Below are 18,115 nucleotides of genomic sequence, written 5' to 3'. Positions count from 1 at the left end.
GTCTTAAATGAGGTCCACAACTTTCTGAGATCAAACATTATCAACCATCACATCAAGCAACTAAGAACAAAGACATAGATCAGTATGGTTGTTGAATTTTGTTCTAATTAGTCTTTATCTTTTATCATTTGGTGATAGATCATGTTCCTATGCTACTCAAGGATGTCCACAAGTGGCTAGAGGAGCCATGATGGTCATGATCCTTTTTCTTTGTTTGTTGTTTGTGGTGTGGACCAATGAAGTTCTGGGGCAATAGTTCTAGTGGGTGTTTGTGTTGGTACGATCTGTAGTGTCATAAAATTGCGACCTTCACAGTTTTCGACCACATTAGGGTCCTCACGCATGCAAACTGAATCCCTAAGCCTGATCGAAGACCAGAGACTTACTCGACACCTGAGCAACGCATCTTGATTGTCCTCCGCACTGCCTAGACTGCATCTTGTCCTGCAAAAAAGAGAAGGACAAGGGGCCACGCCCTTGTCCCCTACTCCATTTTGGGGCATGACCCTTTTCAAATGTGCTTTGGAGCTTGTACATTGAGAGGGAAGACTCCCCCAGTGTCGGCCTATGATGAAAAATCAATCAATTAGCCCTAATTGACAAGTATATAAGTTGCATTTTCCCTCTCATTTGCATAAGTTAAAGAAGCATAACACAGATACATGAGATCACGCATTCGAGCATTCAAGAGCATTCAAGCATTCTTTTCCAACATTGAGCATTCTCAAGTCTCCTTTCAAGGCTAGGTGTTGCATTCAAGTCAAGGATTCAACCATTTAAGAGGAGATTCATTCCAACATTCAATTCCACACATGCAAATCTATCTACATTCTATCTACAAACTCCCTTGAGGTGATTTACATTTCAGTCTTTCATTTATATTTACTTGCAAGTACTCTCTTTCATCATTTGGTTAATTCCAAAACTGGGGTTTGACCTGAAGGTAAACCCCCAATCGCAACACCTTTTTCTCTCTTTTATGTGTGTAGGTTGCAAGTGTGCAGTTGTACTTTCATATTTAGGCTCCATTTGCAGAGACGTAAAAACCCTTTTCGTTTCGCAGATTTTTTTGGAGGACCGTGTACATTCCCGCCACGGTCCAGGCAACTTTTCCTCAAATTCACGAGACAGCTTCGTCTCGACATATTATTGCCAAATACAAGTGCACAGCTTCATCCTATGCATCTATCTTGAGTTATAATCAAATCTTTGTCACTTTTACACTTGATCGTAAGTACACAATTCAATCAATTCAATCTCAATCTCAGAAGAGGGGATTCACTTACCATCACTCAGAATTCAATCTCTTTCTCTAGATGTTGAATCTAGTGTATTTTCCTTCCTCTTCTAATGTAATGTGGGAAATGTGTTTGAAGAGAAATTCAAAGTGAAACTTTTATCTCTCCTCGGAGGGAAGAAAAGCTTTCCTCTCGATATCTCCATCATTCACCTTTTCCCAACATCACACGTTCATTCAACAAATATCCTATGCAAAAGTCAAGGATAGTTATGCTTGTGACTATTGCACATACCTCGACCCCTAGCGTTATTCCTAGAATGGAGGATTCACTTGTCTGCTACATGTTTGTTTCTTCAATGAGATATCTTTACATCTTGGTTCCTTATACCCTAATATGCAAAGCTCCATTGTTACATAATAAGGCTCAGTGATGAATATATATTGCGCTATAAATAAAGGCACAAAAGTTTGTGAAAACCATCATCTTGATTTTTAGTCTATCATTATCAATCATGCTCAATTGCTTCTAATTCTCATCTTTCATTCTATTTCATTATAAGGTTCATTCTCTCATATTCTATCTCAATATCATCTTCACATCACCTATCTCTATCTCTAATCAACTAGCTATTCTTCTATCTCACATTTTTCTTCTTTCGAGAGATCATTCATACCTTTAATGCATAAACAATTTCTCGAGGGGGCATTACACCCTGAGCGTTATCAGGGCATACTGGGGCAGGAATTTTTTCGTTTTCTTTGAAACAAAGTCGTTCTGACATTGTCTCAAAGAGGGGCAAATGTAGACACCTAAAAATCTCTTATTAATCATGTACTAATTATTTGTCCAATTAGTTAAATAATTATTTAATTAAGTTAATTAATCTTATTCTTCTAAATTCATATTTCCTCATTGTCTTACTAATTATTCTATTTCAATTCTATCATCGTTTAATCATTTAAACCATTTTCTAATGTTAATTAAATATTTATTATTTAATTAATTATGATTATTAATCCTTCAATTTAAATAATCTTTTTTTCAATTTCTATTTCTAATCAATTAATCATTCAAACCTTTTCTAAATATTAATTAAATATTAATTATTTAATTAGTTATAATTTTAATCCTTTAATTTAAATAATCTTTATTATTTAATTAAATTCAATTTCAAAACAATTAAATAATTTCTTTAAATTATTTAATTAACTAATTAATTCTTCAAATTCTAATTCCAATTCCAAATTCTCAAATTATATTTCATCTAATTTCATTAATTCCTCTAATTTCATTTAATTCTTCCAAATTCAAATTCAAATTCATATTCTTCTAATTCTTCTAATTTCTTCTAATTTCAAATACATGTGCATGATTTCAAAAATCAAATTGAATTCCCAAGTCAAGTTCTAAATATATTCAAATAATAAATTGAATTTTAAATAAATTCAATATTTGAATTAAATCTCATGCAAAGATTAAATTAAAAATCAAAACCAAAGTGCAAGCACGCGCTAAATTAATTAATTAATTAAATCATTATCTTTTCAATCTCTATTTTTATCTTCCACTTTGCTTTTTTTCCAAAAATCTCTCAATCAGCTTTCAATCGGTTAACTATTTCATTTTCTTTAATATCCTCCAATCATTCTTTTTCATCTTTCCATCACCTTTTTTCTCAATTGGTTAACTCAATTAACTATTCAATCTATTATGTTCCACCTCCAAATCACCAATTCAACTATCAATCAGCATGTGAGCTCACCTGAGTTCCACCTCCTTAATCAATCTGTTCCACCTTTCAATCAATTCTCTCCAAAAATCTATACATTGAGCATTCAATCTCCATTTTCAACAATCACGAACAATCACGATGAATCACAAACTTTGAATCGTTGTGTCATTTGCAGGTTGCCAATGCGATATCTGAGAGTCATCATACCACAAAGAAGAGAAGAACAATGGAAGCTACATGTGATCATGGAATAGGGGGTTTTGATTGATTATTTTATATTCCTATTGCTTGTTTGCATTTTTTCATTGATGTTTGTTTTGAATTCTTTGATTAGATAGGGATTCGTGATTTCCCTTTGATTTCTAGTTGAATTAATGATGAATTTTAGCATACACAAATCTCACGATTATTTGTGCTTGTTTGGATCTAGTACACGGTCAACATGTGAAGAGGTAACTAACGATAAAAGTTCTCAACTTGAAAGTGACAAGAAGTTCCTATGAATTAGGTAGTAGGAAGCATGATGCAAGATATGTTTTCCAAGGCATAAAATAATAATACTTATAAGTAAAAACAATCAATAATTAATTTCCCTATTTTACCTCAAAACTAAATTAAATATCACTTATTAATATTTAATCATATGCAACGTAAATGGTAGAATTATATGAAAATGGAATGGAAGTTGAATATAGGAATGGTTATAAAGGCATATGGAATAGGCCAAAATATAGCATAAAATAGAAACTTGTCTCTCATCACTCGACTAAATCCTCATCAAGAGGAGGGTTGAGCTAGCCATTAGGATGAGCAACGTGTAGAGAATCGGGGTGGTGGCTAGGATGGTGGACTTGGGGGTCCTCAAGTGCTTCATTTACTTCAGGAGATCATAGCATGCTTGGGACCTCGAAAGGAGGTATCTTAGTAGAGGAGTGTCATCCATCACAATAGCATGAGAGAGAGCATTATCGTAGCCCTAGCCTTTCTAGGGTGGTTCTTAGGAGAGAGTGCACTAAGATGAAGCAAGACAATATCCTTGTAAGTCACGTGAGGGATCTTCTTAGATATCACCCACCTACCTTTGAGGGCTCTATTGGTGATACTGAGGTAGATATTTGGTCGATAGATTTTGATTGATGCTTTGTCATGCACCCATTCAACAGTAATACCAGGGCTCAATATGCCATTATGCATCTTAGATTCTTAGGGGTTTTGCATCCACATGGTGGCATATGGAGGATAAAAAGATTCATTTAGACATTGCCTCAATTTCATGGGAGATCTTCTTAGAGAGATTCTGAGCATGTTTCCTTTCAAACCATTACTATCAAAGGCATGCTGATGAGTTCCATGAGCTCTATTAGATGGCTATGAACGTGGACTATTATGGGCATCAATTTTTTGAGCTCAAGCAATATGCCAATATTTCTGATGATGAGCTATGTTAGTACAACATTGAATTTAGGGCCTTAATGCTTGCATTAGTGGTGGTGTTCAGGTCTTTGACCCCAAGACATCAGAGGCTATCATAGAGAAGGAAATAATTATTGAGGAGAATCTGGCTAGAGGAATTGGAGGGCAAACAAGAGTACAAGTTGGGAGTGCACCTTCACCAAGTTCAGCAATCCAAGACACTCAGTCTCATCCCGCATAATCATCTAGGGCACATTTTGTACCCCCTAGGTCAAGTCATCAGTAGCAAGGTTAGATATCCCCTCATGCTCATTTAAGGAAAGTTAAAAAATAGTATTTATTTTACAAAAAAATTCAAGGAAATTTTTACATTAGGTTCTAAGATGATGTTATGTAAAATGATTTCATTAGAGATCCTTGGCATGTTCTCATAATTATATATAAATATCCTACTCAAATCATACAAAATTTGATTGTAGTGTATACACTAGTTGTGGGATAAACACTCACCAATTTGTAGTACAATATCTTCATCTTTCTTATCCATTCTCCATTAATTGTATCTCCAAGCAAAAGTATAACATTATACTTAATAAAAGGTCTCAATAGTAAATAGTCAAGGAGTCCTTACATTTTTTCGTGCTCTTCACGTGAAGGTAAAGGCTCCTTAGAGTAAAAATATTCATTTATTACATATGTGAATCTTTAATCACAATGAAAATAAGGTAAAACAAAATAAACACATGCATAATTATTCTTATAAGGATTATTCGTTAGAAAAGATATCCATTTAAAGAGGATAACATTCCAGAGATAGATCAATCAACTTAAGATATATTAGAGGAAGATCCTCTCAAGTGCAACCATAAAAATTGAACAAATTTAATGATTGTTGTAAAATATCTCTCTAATTTTTTTCTCATTAATTGATTATGAATATATAAACCCTTACCATTATAACCATGTTTATGCAAGTTAAAAAAACCATCTCCGTGTTTTGTTTCAATTAATTCAAAGTAATTGAAGATCTATCATAAACTTGTATTTCATCATTACGATCATATGCTTCCTAGGATTTTGTTCAACATTTGAACTAATCTTGGGTTTAGGTGGCAAAAAAAATGTATGAGGATCTATAAGCTATATAGATCATCAAAGATGATAAAATTTACTTGTTAGGTTAACTTAATGGTTTTATTAATTGGTTGTGTGGAATAATTATACCTTGAGACTCGTCCAATTGATAAACTCGAAGTATTCTTCATTCACATTGATTACATAAACTTTATCTTTATAGGAAAATTTCAAAGAGTGATGAAGAGTGCACGACATCACCCTCATAACATGTACCCATACCTACCTAAGGAGAACATTATACATCAAATGTTGTGACATCACATGTAGCAATATGTCTAAATTAATTAGTTGTAGTGTAATACCTCATTTTTATACTATTTAAATAAATAATATTTGACATGTAAAGATTTTGGCTTGATATAGACATTTATTCATATATCCTGAAATAGGTTTTTTGGATGTTAATTTACAATTACTATGAATTATTGTTAGATCTATTTATGATTTTATTACTGGTAGATATGTTGAATGCCTCATTTAAATTAGTAAGTTCATATCATCTTTTGACATTTACTTTATGATGTTTATGTGTAGCATATGAAGTTGATTTTATATATATTGTTTATCTCTCTAATGTATGTGTGAGGTTTATCTCTAGCGGGGGAAATCATTGTCACACCTATCTAGTGACATAGATAAGAGACAAGGTTCATGTATAAACAAATTGTTAGCATGCTAAAATATTTGGTCATATGTTTATAGTTGGGATTCTTGTTTTATTGGTTGGGTATTAGTTATTTTATCTTGATTATCTTTGTTAGTACGCCATCTATCATTGTTTAATTATTTATTTGGTCGTTCTTGAGCCATCCAACTCTTCCATATTAATCATTTGATTTTGATCTATAGTAATTTAGGCTTGAATTATTCAAGAGGATTGTTTACTAGATTATACGGATGTCATAGAAATGATCAATTATGTAAAGATCAATTCATGATGAATATTTTAAGTGTAAGGGTTTGTATATTTTTGTCTAACTCATATTTTAATTTTTTATGGCTAAAGGTTTGATTTATATTATTATTTAACTAAATAAATACTACATATATTGAAGAAAAAAATCAAAAAAACAAAATAATTGTTTATTGTCAAGCCGCGAGGTTTGCCACTCAACTCAGTCTTAAGCGTTTAATATCAAATATTATGAGCATTATAAGGCGAATAATTTGAAGAGAGGTCTGGATATACTTTCAAACCCTAAATAATTCCAAAAATCATGAGGGGTTGTTTATAGGATTGTTGAGTTTTTGGTTCTACCATCTTATGAGGTTGGAATATCTAAATAAAGTAACAAGTGTCATGAGAGTGGAAGTGAAGTCAATTTTGAGTTTTTCATAGTACTCAATGGGCACTATTTTATTACTTGTTTGGTATCATTATGAAAAGAGAACACATGGATTTGTAATTTTCCTATGGTTGTAGATATGGTGTAGTGGATTTTGAGATCGCAATTTTATAGAAAAAAATGTTTTAAGATATAACTAGCTCTTCTAGACATCTTAATACTTATCATATATTCATTATTTATTTTTAACTAGAACTTTATATTTAGTAGTATTAGGTATTTTCCTTACACATAATCAAATTCGATCATGTGTTATTTTATTTGTGTTAAATAGGATTATTTCTTGAGTTTGTAAAAGTGTATTAAGATTTGGTACACCCTAAACTATTTACTATAATGTTGATTGTGATACCATATTGGATAAGCAGATACACTTGCACAATATATTTACTATTTATATTCTTATGCATCGAGTTGAGTGGAGTAGAAAGGAGTAAATTATAGTTATGAATTATTTTTTATGTGTCACTTGAACTCTGGCCAGTATCTATCCATGTTAAATAGGGTCTCATGAGTGACTAGCAAACAAATTGTAGACTATCTATCTTATGTTACTTATATAAGCTACATTAAATAGTAGTGCCAAGGGTGAATAGAATAAGAATCATGTATGATTTGTGAATAGAATAAGAATCATGTACAATTTTTTTATGTATTGTAATATATATTTGCAAATAATTCACTTTATAAAATATTTAGAAATATCATTTAGATAGTTGTGAAGCTAATGGAACTCATTAATAACGATGAAAGGATATTTATGGATGATTTTTTGAATTACTTTTTGTATGTTATTTTTATGGTCGGTCCATAAAAAAAAAATGATTTACTAAATGTCATGGCATATTAAATAATTAACCAATCTCACATCAAGTCTATGATCAATCTCACATCAAGTCTATGATCAAACTCATACATAAACATAAAGAACGTTTATTTTTTCTAGAATTTTAAAATCTTATGAAATGAATGGAATTCTCAAATGTAAAAGTTTGAACCTTAATATTATTTCAAGATTTTAAACTCACACTTGTTGGATTTTACTCTTATTCGTCATCTAGATACAACTTTTACAAACTTTGTTAAACCTTTGAATTATAGATTGTTTCCACATTGTTCAACTTATGATGTAATTGTTCATGAAGATAATAATTAGTGACTTTTAGTTAAATTTTATTTACTCACAACTTCAAGTTGTGACACATGGTATTAGATTGCTAGGTTCAACACAAACATTGTACTCACTACACATATGTATGATTTAATCACGTAAACTAACCTTTCTACAATCATGATTTTAGCATGGATAGATCAAATAAAGGAAAAATTCATAGAAAAAAGAATTGGATAGAGATGGCCAAGTAAGTAGAAGGAAAAAAAATTATTATAATTTGAAATGAGGTTAATGTATTTTATCCATTTAAATGTCAGTGACATCCTCAAACCGAATCAAATTTGACAAAGGAAAGTGAGTGGAAATTAACCAAATAGTTTAAACTATTTCTAAGAAGTCATATGATATATAAGGTCATCCTTTTGGTAATAGACACAATTCTCTTGCAATGAGTATGGAATTCTAGAGGAGTATATACATTTCTATCCTAGAATTGAAGCTAAAACTATAAAATTTGAGCATAAAGAGCTAGAGGAAGTGGAATCCAATTTAAATTCTTGAAGTCGTAAATCAAAACCAATGTGGTTCTTGTAATGGGCAAAACTTGATTCTTACAAAAGAAGGTATTTTTAAAATCAAAATTACCTATTACATTTGGATGAATAAGATATTCTATGAACAAGTTGATCTATCCTTTTTATAAAGATTACAATTGGAAATGCAATTAACTACTACAATTTAAACTTAAACTCCTAATTATAATGAAGTGTTGAAAATGCCTATTTCTATATCTAAAATTCTAACTTAATTTTAATAGAAATGGAATGTATAGATTTCAAGGATGATTATGTAATTCACAAAGAGTCTCAGCCTCAAACACCAGTGCATAGTGTGGATGCCCTCACAGTGTGCTATTATTTTGCAAGGTCAAAAAAGAATAATATTTAGAATGAAATAAAGTTTGTGTTTTCACAAATTGTAAAGGTATTACAAGTTATTTGCATACCTAAAAATATTATATTATAAAAAATGACAGGAACTATGCATATGTATTGAAATTATTTAAATCAAAATCATAGGGAAAATGATTGATAGCAATAGTTTTGTCATATGTTGGATTCCAAATTACCCACACACAATAAGAGAGATGAAAAATATCTAGTTGAATTTTTAGGGGCTTGCCTCAGTGAAACACCTGTATTGGTCTTTCAACCTCCACAATAACCAAATCAAATTTTTGATTAAAGTATGATAATACAAATGATAAAAGATTTGTTTAAGAAAGTGTAATGCTAGAGACAAGGAAATATATGAATTAAAATCTAATAATAATAGAAATATCAAAATAGTAGCATTTAAGATTATCCATAATGAGCCAAAGAAAAAAAATTCTAGAAAGGTCCACTTGGAAGCCACCAAAGAACTCCAAAACGAACAAAATTTACATTTGGTTTATCATTCATAGTCCCACCATAAAAAAAAATGATATGAAATAAGATGATATGATGTTGAATTGATAAAAACTTCTAAAATATTCAAGAGTTGTAGAGCCAACATAAGTGGATGTGTGTGTGAGAGAGATTATGTTCTAGGTTGCCAAAGAAAGGCTTCTTTTTTATAAATAGAAGGTCCTATATTTTGTTTCCAGATGTGACTATCAATATAGAGCATTACATTGGTAGATTATCAAGAATGTAATGCTCTAATAATTGTCTAAATCATGAATTTCCATGGGATTCTAGCACATCATGTGGACATTTGCGTGTAAAACTTTCATCAGAGAAAATCAAACCTAAAGAACTAGGATCAAGGTAATTATAATAGTAAATAAATATTCAAATATCATCTTATTGTAATTGAATATTTTCTTTCTCGATGTAAATTAGAGGTGTAGTGTAATGTGAAATTGTAGGGGTGTGCAATTTTTGACACTACAGTTTCTTAAGACTAAATAGACATATGTACCCAATTTTTTGGCAATGTAATTTTTTATGTTAAACCTTGTGGTATTTAATTATTTATTAAAATGATAAGAAATAATGGAACTCCTTTAGATCAACTTGAAATTCAATGGTTTAAAGCAAACCAAAGGAATGCCATATCTATAGCTTAAGGTTATTCATTTTCAAGAAGAAAAATTCCACACGACAATGATGTAGGATGGCATTTATATTAGATGCAAAATAAGATAGAAAAAAAAATCATCCTTCCATTATGTTCAAATGAACCTAGATTTCTAGGCAAAACCTTGTGCTAAGGACCTTTTATAATCAATGAAAATGAAGACATGAAAAAAATCCCTCTATAATTCTATAAATCTTATATATCAACACAATATAATAATTTGCTTTATTTTAACTTGTGTGCAATATGACTATTTAGTGTCTTCTTGCATTTATTAAATAGTTTATTTTCAAGTTTCAATGTAATCTATAAGACATAGGGAATAATAATACTACATCATAGAAATGGTGGGGATAGAAGTAACCTAGGTTAGAGGATTATCTATTGCACATTAATGACTAGGGTAAATACCCATGTTAGATATTAGAATACATTATGGTAATGATGCTTAAGAAAAGGGATTGTATGAATATTATGTAGCAAAACCTTCATAACTCAAATGGGGAAAATGAGGAAAATAAATACATTGAGATAAAAAAATGAGAGAAGAAACCAAAATGCTCACCATCACTTTTCAGCAACTACCTTCTTGCATCAATTTGTGTTAGCCACATGTTTCTCTTGTCTCCCATCATCTTTTAGCATTAATTTTCTAGACACTAGCACACCATATGGATGTTCACATGTCTTATTAGTGTCCCATGACATTTAAAGGTCAATTATGAGAATTTTGCCACTTGTCACCTATCCAAGTTAATGGAATCTACTCAGGATGATTTGTAACGACTCAAAATCCCTGTCTTTTCCTCCTCTTCTCACTTTTAAATCTATCTTTTCACTACATGAAATCTCTCTTGGATTGTCTATTGAAAATATTTGGCATTGTTTTGTCTTTCACAACTCTTTCTTTATGTCTAGCTTGCACAACTCTCTATAGATTGCTACAAGTCTCAAGATTTCACAACATTCTTTGAGACACTCTTGACTTCCTCAAGCCTCTTTAGTAATATCTCTCTTAAATATTTGAGCATATTGGGATTTATCACATCCCTTCTCTATTAAATCATTTATCGTTCTATCTATTTGTCTTTTTGATCTATCTGTCTATTTGGTTGTTGTGGAAGTGGAAACACCAAAGCAAGGACTTGACTGAGGTAAGTCCCCAAATAGCCACAAACATTTTTCCTCTTCTCTATATGTATAGTTTTATTGGAAGCACTCAAATGTACAAAGGTTTGCTTATGATTTATTTTTCATTTATATTCATCTCTATTATTTAGTATTTTTATGTAATTTTTTTTACTTGTGGGTTTTGTGGGTTACCCAAGATTCAAAGTTGGATTTTTGTATTTTTTGAGTCTTTTCAATTTTAGTTTGTACACGAGTAAAGCACACTGTACAAATGTTAGTGTGCCACACTATCATCCTTTACACTAAGAAGATGATATTCTAGTCAAAGACTCTCTATAATCTACACTTTCCAATTCTGCATTCAGGAACTTTATTTTATTCATCTCTACTTAGATACCTTCACTAGTTTAACTAGTTGGAGATATGAATGTATGTTGTGAATTTGGCTCTCAAAGGAAAATATTTTCCTTCTATAGGGTCACATTTCCTCCATTATATTTTCTAAAGGGGATTCATTAAAATAGGAATGAGTCATGATGATCGTTTGATGAGTTGGATGGGGATGAAAATGATATTGGATGGGAAGAGATGATTGTAAGAGAAATGGAATGGATTAGAAGAAAATGAAAGAAAATATCTTAAGATTTGTTTTCAAATCAAAATTGCTTAATATTGATCTATTAAAGATCGTATTATTATTTAGATTAAGCTTGGACTTGGGATGAGCTTAATTGATTGGATTGGGGATCCCTAAAACTAAAGAGTCATAGAATTCAATGAATATATTTAAATATAGAATGCATACAATAAAGCATGAATGGATATCTTGAAAGGTGAAATGGCTTATAGGTGAATACGTTGAAGTAGGTTGTAAATACACTAAAGTGTGAATGAATGTGTTGAAAGATGAAATGTCTTGTAGATGAATATATTGATCTATGGTGCATATATTTTAAAGGGTGAAAGGATATGTTGATTCAAAGTTTGATGCTTTTTGAATTGATGATTCTGATTTTTCTAACATAATGGATATGTTGGGATATGCGATAAATACATCAAAGTCTGAAAAAATACACTAAACCTATGCATGCAAATGTGTCTTGATGGTTTGGATGACATTTTGAAGGGAAGGGTTGATCTGGGATCTTAGGATGATGGAATAAAGTATTGATTCAAGATGGTGATTGGTTATGATGATGGAAAAATGATGAATGGTCGGAAAAATATTATTAGAGGGATGAGGAAAAACAGGGCTTAAAATGAATCTTGGAGGGATATGATTGAATGATGATTAGAGAAGAAAATGGATTTTGATTGGATCAAATAGGATTGGATTAGGAGAATATCATTGAAAAGGTGGGACTTTATTAGGATTGGGAGAAGGGGATTAGATTAGGAGTTTGGTTGAAAATATTACAAGAAGTAGGATTTGGATTAGAATGGATTAGATGAAAGGTTATAAGAAGATGATTAGGATGAAAAAAATAGAGGAAAGGGGGGCTAAGGTTATTTTGGTTGGATTTTGATTATGGTTGGGTTTAATAGATGGTTAAGGTGATAGATTAGATAGATTAGGATGAGGTGGATTGGGAAATTTGACCTTGGAGATGTTTGAAAATAATCACACTCAATCAACATATAAATGGTTTGGATTTTAAGGATTTGGATTAAATGGGGTTCTACAAGTTTTGATGATGAATCCACACCAAGCACAACAACAACCTATGATTAGTCAAGTGGGATTCACACCTCTTCCATGATCACAATATAATACCATCTATCAAGTGAGGGATAACTAGGGAGTGGCCCATTACACAAGATCCCTTACCAAGGACACACCAAGGATTGCCAAAGGCTTCACCCAAGGTTAGCTCTATCTCAAGTCTCAAAGGTGCATGATCGGTAACTTATTAGATAAATATTTATCCAATACATCATAAGAGAGTGGTCAAAAGGTCTTATCTAATTGTACAAGTATTTTGTGGTGTCCTTGATATACCTCAAGGGTAATGCAACTTAATTTTATAAATGAAAGGGAAATATGTTGACCAATCCAGAGGATAGGGTAACCCACTCTCCACTACTACTTCCCTAAGGCATAAATTTATTGGATTCTATACTATATTGGTGAAATTCCACTTCCAAGAGATATTACTTTTGATTAACCCACCACTTTTTATACTCCATTAGAATGTCGGAGTTAGGATCATCTCTAGGGTAATCAAATCCCTAGACAAACCCCATAGAAGGATAATCCAATCACTTTTGGTCACCCAAGATTGTACGAAGCTCACAAGGGGAGATAATACATGGTTAGAGTCATTGGGATAAAATAATTAAAAAAGAGAGACCGACTTAAGCTTCAAGATTACCCAATGGTATGAGGAGAGAGAATAAAATTAAGTAGGCCTCACAAACATGGAATACAATGGTTAATTCCCCTTAATAAATTCAAGTGTGCCTAGATTAATGATAAAATATGTCTCTGACAATCAATTGCAACAAATAAAAGGATTAGTAGTTTATGACTTTTGTCTTGGACAATATATAACAAGTTGCACAAATGAAGGGTTAAACAAAATATTGATCCATAAAAAAATTAGTAGTAATATATGAATCACATTGACACCATAGGTGCTCATGAGTTAGGAAATGATAAAAATATTAAAATATAGAGCTTATATGTTAAAATCGAAATGCATATGCTAGAAGATAAAAATGCAAAAAAATATACTTGACAATAGAACCATAGAAATAGGCACACATATGTTGATTTGTGAATAGATGCACTAAAATATGAATCCTACACATAAATTATTTTAAATAGTTAAAATCAAATTTTTGATTGATTTTTCAATTGTAACATAGAGGTGACTAGTGATATTGGCACACAGCCCTACAAAACCTAACTTCTAACAAAAGATTAAGAGCAAGATTAGTTAAAAATGTACTAGAAAATTATCTTATGAGTATAAAATTGATACACCAATTTATAGAGTGCATAAAACATTTTATGGACAGATATATTGAAATATATAGAAGCTTCAAAAATAGTAAAAATACAAATAAAGGTGTTAGAACCTATACAATAAGAGGCCATGAATGAAGCTAGGCATTACAATGCTATGCTAAAATGCCTCCCTATCAAAAACTTGAGAGATAAATGACAAATAAAATGATAAAAAATGCATTAAAAATTCTCCAAGATAATGCAGGACACAATTGTCAAACTATAAGCTATGAATGTAAAACAACTAGAAGATGCAAAAGAGGTTAGTAAAAGGGATGTGGGTTCCATTGTGGTCACTGAATATGTATACATAAAATTTTGAGCATGCAAGAAAAATCTAAAATAATACTAACACGTTCTACCCTAAATATAAGTAACATTTGATTAAGCGTAATAGTTAACGAAACATGATGAGAACATATAAGATCTCACCAAATTAGCCCTTGTTTCACCATGTGATAATGGTTGTGCTCAAGGATGTCAATATGTGAGTGTTCTCAACATCAACATAAGGTTGCATTTAAATATGTTGATCGTATGACTTAGGATGGAATCCAATTTATAATTTTTTGCCTATAAAATTGGATGGTTAGGATTAAAAATATGATATAAATGGCTCACAATGGTTGAGAGACATGGGAAGATGATAGGAGGAAAATTATCCTCATTCTTTTTGAGAAGATGGAGGGAGAGGTATTGAGGATAAAATCAAGGGTGGAGATTTTCCTTGGAAAGATTGGATGGACAGGAAGGATTGGATACTCTAGAGTACTTTTGAGGGATGGGCAAGTTGTTTGACCTATGTGACACATACCAAGATCATGTCACATGTACAAATGTCCATGCCTTGTGCACAAATGATCCATTCCTCTAACACATTGAGAGGATGCAAGGGATTTCAAGGGGTTTTGACTAAGATTTGGAATGTGTAAGAGTAGGGTTAAAGGGATAACGAATTTCAACCCACTTAGTAAAAAGTGAAGGAAAATATGTAATTAAATATAAGGTCCATGCCTTGTGTACAAAGTACCCATTCCTTTGACACATCAGAGGGTGCGGGATATTTCTAGGGATTTTCACTAAGATTTGGAATGTGAAAGAGGAGGGTCAAATAACGAATTTCAACCCACTTACTATATGTATATGTATATGTATATGTATATGCAAATGTATATATGTAGACACCTAAAATTAATATTTAATTAATTCAAGCCTATCAACATAGTTAATTGACTTAATTGTGTTATCCTTATTTCTCCCAGAATCAATTAAATCTAATTTAATTAATCCTGTCACTATAGTCCAATAATTAATTTATCAAATAAATTAATTATTTCCCTATTCTTCTAAAGTCCTCTCAATAATTATTTCCTCTAAACCCACTCAGTTAATTAATTCTAATTAATTAACCTAGTCATGTGATTCCTACAAATCACTTTTCCTAATCCCACTCAACCTAATTAATCCTTCTTGAATCTCTCATAATCATGCTTATCATTAATCTCTTATTTTTAATTCCCACTCATGTCACATCAACATTGAGCCTCTCAAAGAAATTCAAATTTCTTCGAATCCCTCAATGCATCCTTATTTTGGAATTTTTAATTCCTCAAGTTTGAAATTCAAATTTCTCCCCCCTTTTTCCAAAGGAATTTTATATTCCTGTTTATTTTCCCAAGGCACCCTTGATCCATGCCTTCTATCTAAAATCAATCTTGGCCCTCCATTGGCCTCCTCCAATCTATAAATTGGAGCCAATCCTCCTCACAAAGGGGATCCACTTCTCATAGCATCCTCATGCTGCCATTTCTTCTCTCATTCTCTTCTAATTCAAATCCTCCTATCCATCACTCAAATCCAATCCATATCAAATCCATCCACTTAACTTGTTGAGCACAAAGAGAGCAATCCACATTCACTCCATCTATCTCCAACTCTCCATTTGTCAAACTTTGGAGCTAGCAAAGTTCGTGGAGGCAAGGAGGACAAGGAAGAGCTACTTGTAATGGGAGCTTCATGAGTATATTTATGTTTTATTTTTTTTTCATGATGTTCTTGTTCAAATCTTTCTCGATATCTCATTTAGATGGTTTTTGTGTTTATTGAATACTAATCATGCACTAACCATCTTATTGTGAGACAATATGTATATGTATATGTATATGTATATGTAAATGTATATGTATATACATACATACATACATACTATACATACATACATGTATGTATGTATGTGTACATATATACATACACACACATACATATGTAGAAACTTAAATTTGACTAATTATTTCAACCAAATCAAATCTCCTAAGTCGCTTGTATTAGTTAAATAATTAATATTATTCAATTAAAATCAAGCATTCCTTTCAATTAAATTAATTAAATGAAGCCATGCCCCACAACCAAATTGATTAATTATTCTCTTAATTAATTAACCTACCCCTTTTCTTCTAATCCTTGAATTAATTAATCAAATTAATAAATTCCCCTTTTCCATCCCCTTATTTAAATTTAATTAATTCAAATAATGTCTCCTAACCTAAACTACCCTTCTAACCCAACCCCTAGCCTAACCCATTGGTTCTAACCAACCCTGTCCTCCCAACCAACCCTACATCCTATCCTAACCTCCCATCACATGTGTGTGCACACTCATAACTCCTTGATTTTCTTAATATTAGGAAATTGAAACCAATTTTGGGTGGCCTCCTCCCAAAATGCACGTGTCCTTCAGGACACATGCCAAGCCCTTTTTTGACATTTGTCCCTCTCGGGGACACGTGTCCTCCCTTGTTGTTTGAGGACAAGTGTGGAATCTCATTCCACATGGCACCCTTAGGAATGCCACTTGTCCTCCTTGAGGACAAGTGTTGCATTTTCACAATCACTTCATCTCCTTCCAATTTCTATTTAAGCGCCCCTCATTTTCAAGAAATTCATCCATTCTCATTATCCATAACCTCCTAATGCAACATTTCATCCATGTTTTTCTAGGAACCATATCGGTATCATGTCGAATTTCATATTCATATCCCATCATCTCATACTCATATCTTGATTCCAATTCACATAATCCTGCATCATTGAGTACGGTTGATCACATGCTATGTCATGGAGCACACATCTGATTGGAGAACAATCAAATCAAAGGACATTAGTTTGTATTTAATTTTTATTATTTGATGTTTTCTAATTTCCTTTCTAACAACGTTCTCAATCTTGAGGTGTTTGAGTGAATTTAGTGTTAGCTTAGATTGCTTAATTTAGGTTTTCAATCATTTTTGTTTGTGCACACTTTTCATCACACATTTTTTGGCACACCCGGTGGGACCCACTTCATGGTTCAACCTAATATTTTGTTGTTGTTTGAGTGTTTTTTAGCTTGCATGTCAAAATTTGTAGAAAAGAGGTCTTTCAGGGCAGTTTCAGAGCTTCTGCACCCCTATTTCTCAATCCTACACCTGTGCAAGGGTGTTCTATTCCTATGAAAAGTTTTTCTACACCTATGCAAGGTTTATTTGTGCCTATGTAGGGGGGAATTGTACCTGTGCAACCCAGACCTGCGCTTGTGCAGTGTTCTAGGGCAGTTTGTCCTAGTTGCTTCAATTTACCAAATCACTCAATTTTTTATGCTTATAAGGTTAACATAGGATTTTTTACTATTAAATCAGGTTAAAATGAGCTCATGTAGCCCTAATTAGGCTTTGGTGAATGAACAACAATCTTTCACACTTAGTTTCATGCAAATTTGGCCTAAAAAGAATAATAACTTCTCAATTTGAGGCTTTAAAATAAACACAAATCTTTCAATTCTAGTTCAAGTTAGTTGCAATTAGTCTAGTTAGGGTTTTAAGGGTTTAATGG

Source organism: Cryptomeria japonica, chromosome 5, assembly GCF_030272615.1.
Source record: "Cryptomeria japonica chromosome 5, Sugi_1.0, whole genome shotgun sequence".
Lineage (NCBI taxonomy): Eukaryota > Viridiplantae > Streptophyta > Pinopsida > Cupressales > Cupressaceae > Cryptomeria > Cryptomeria japonica.
The sequence above is the reverse complement of the archived record's forward strand: the minus strand, read 5'-3'. Positions refer to the sequence as shown.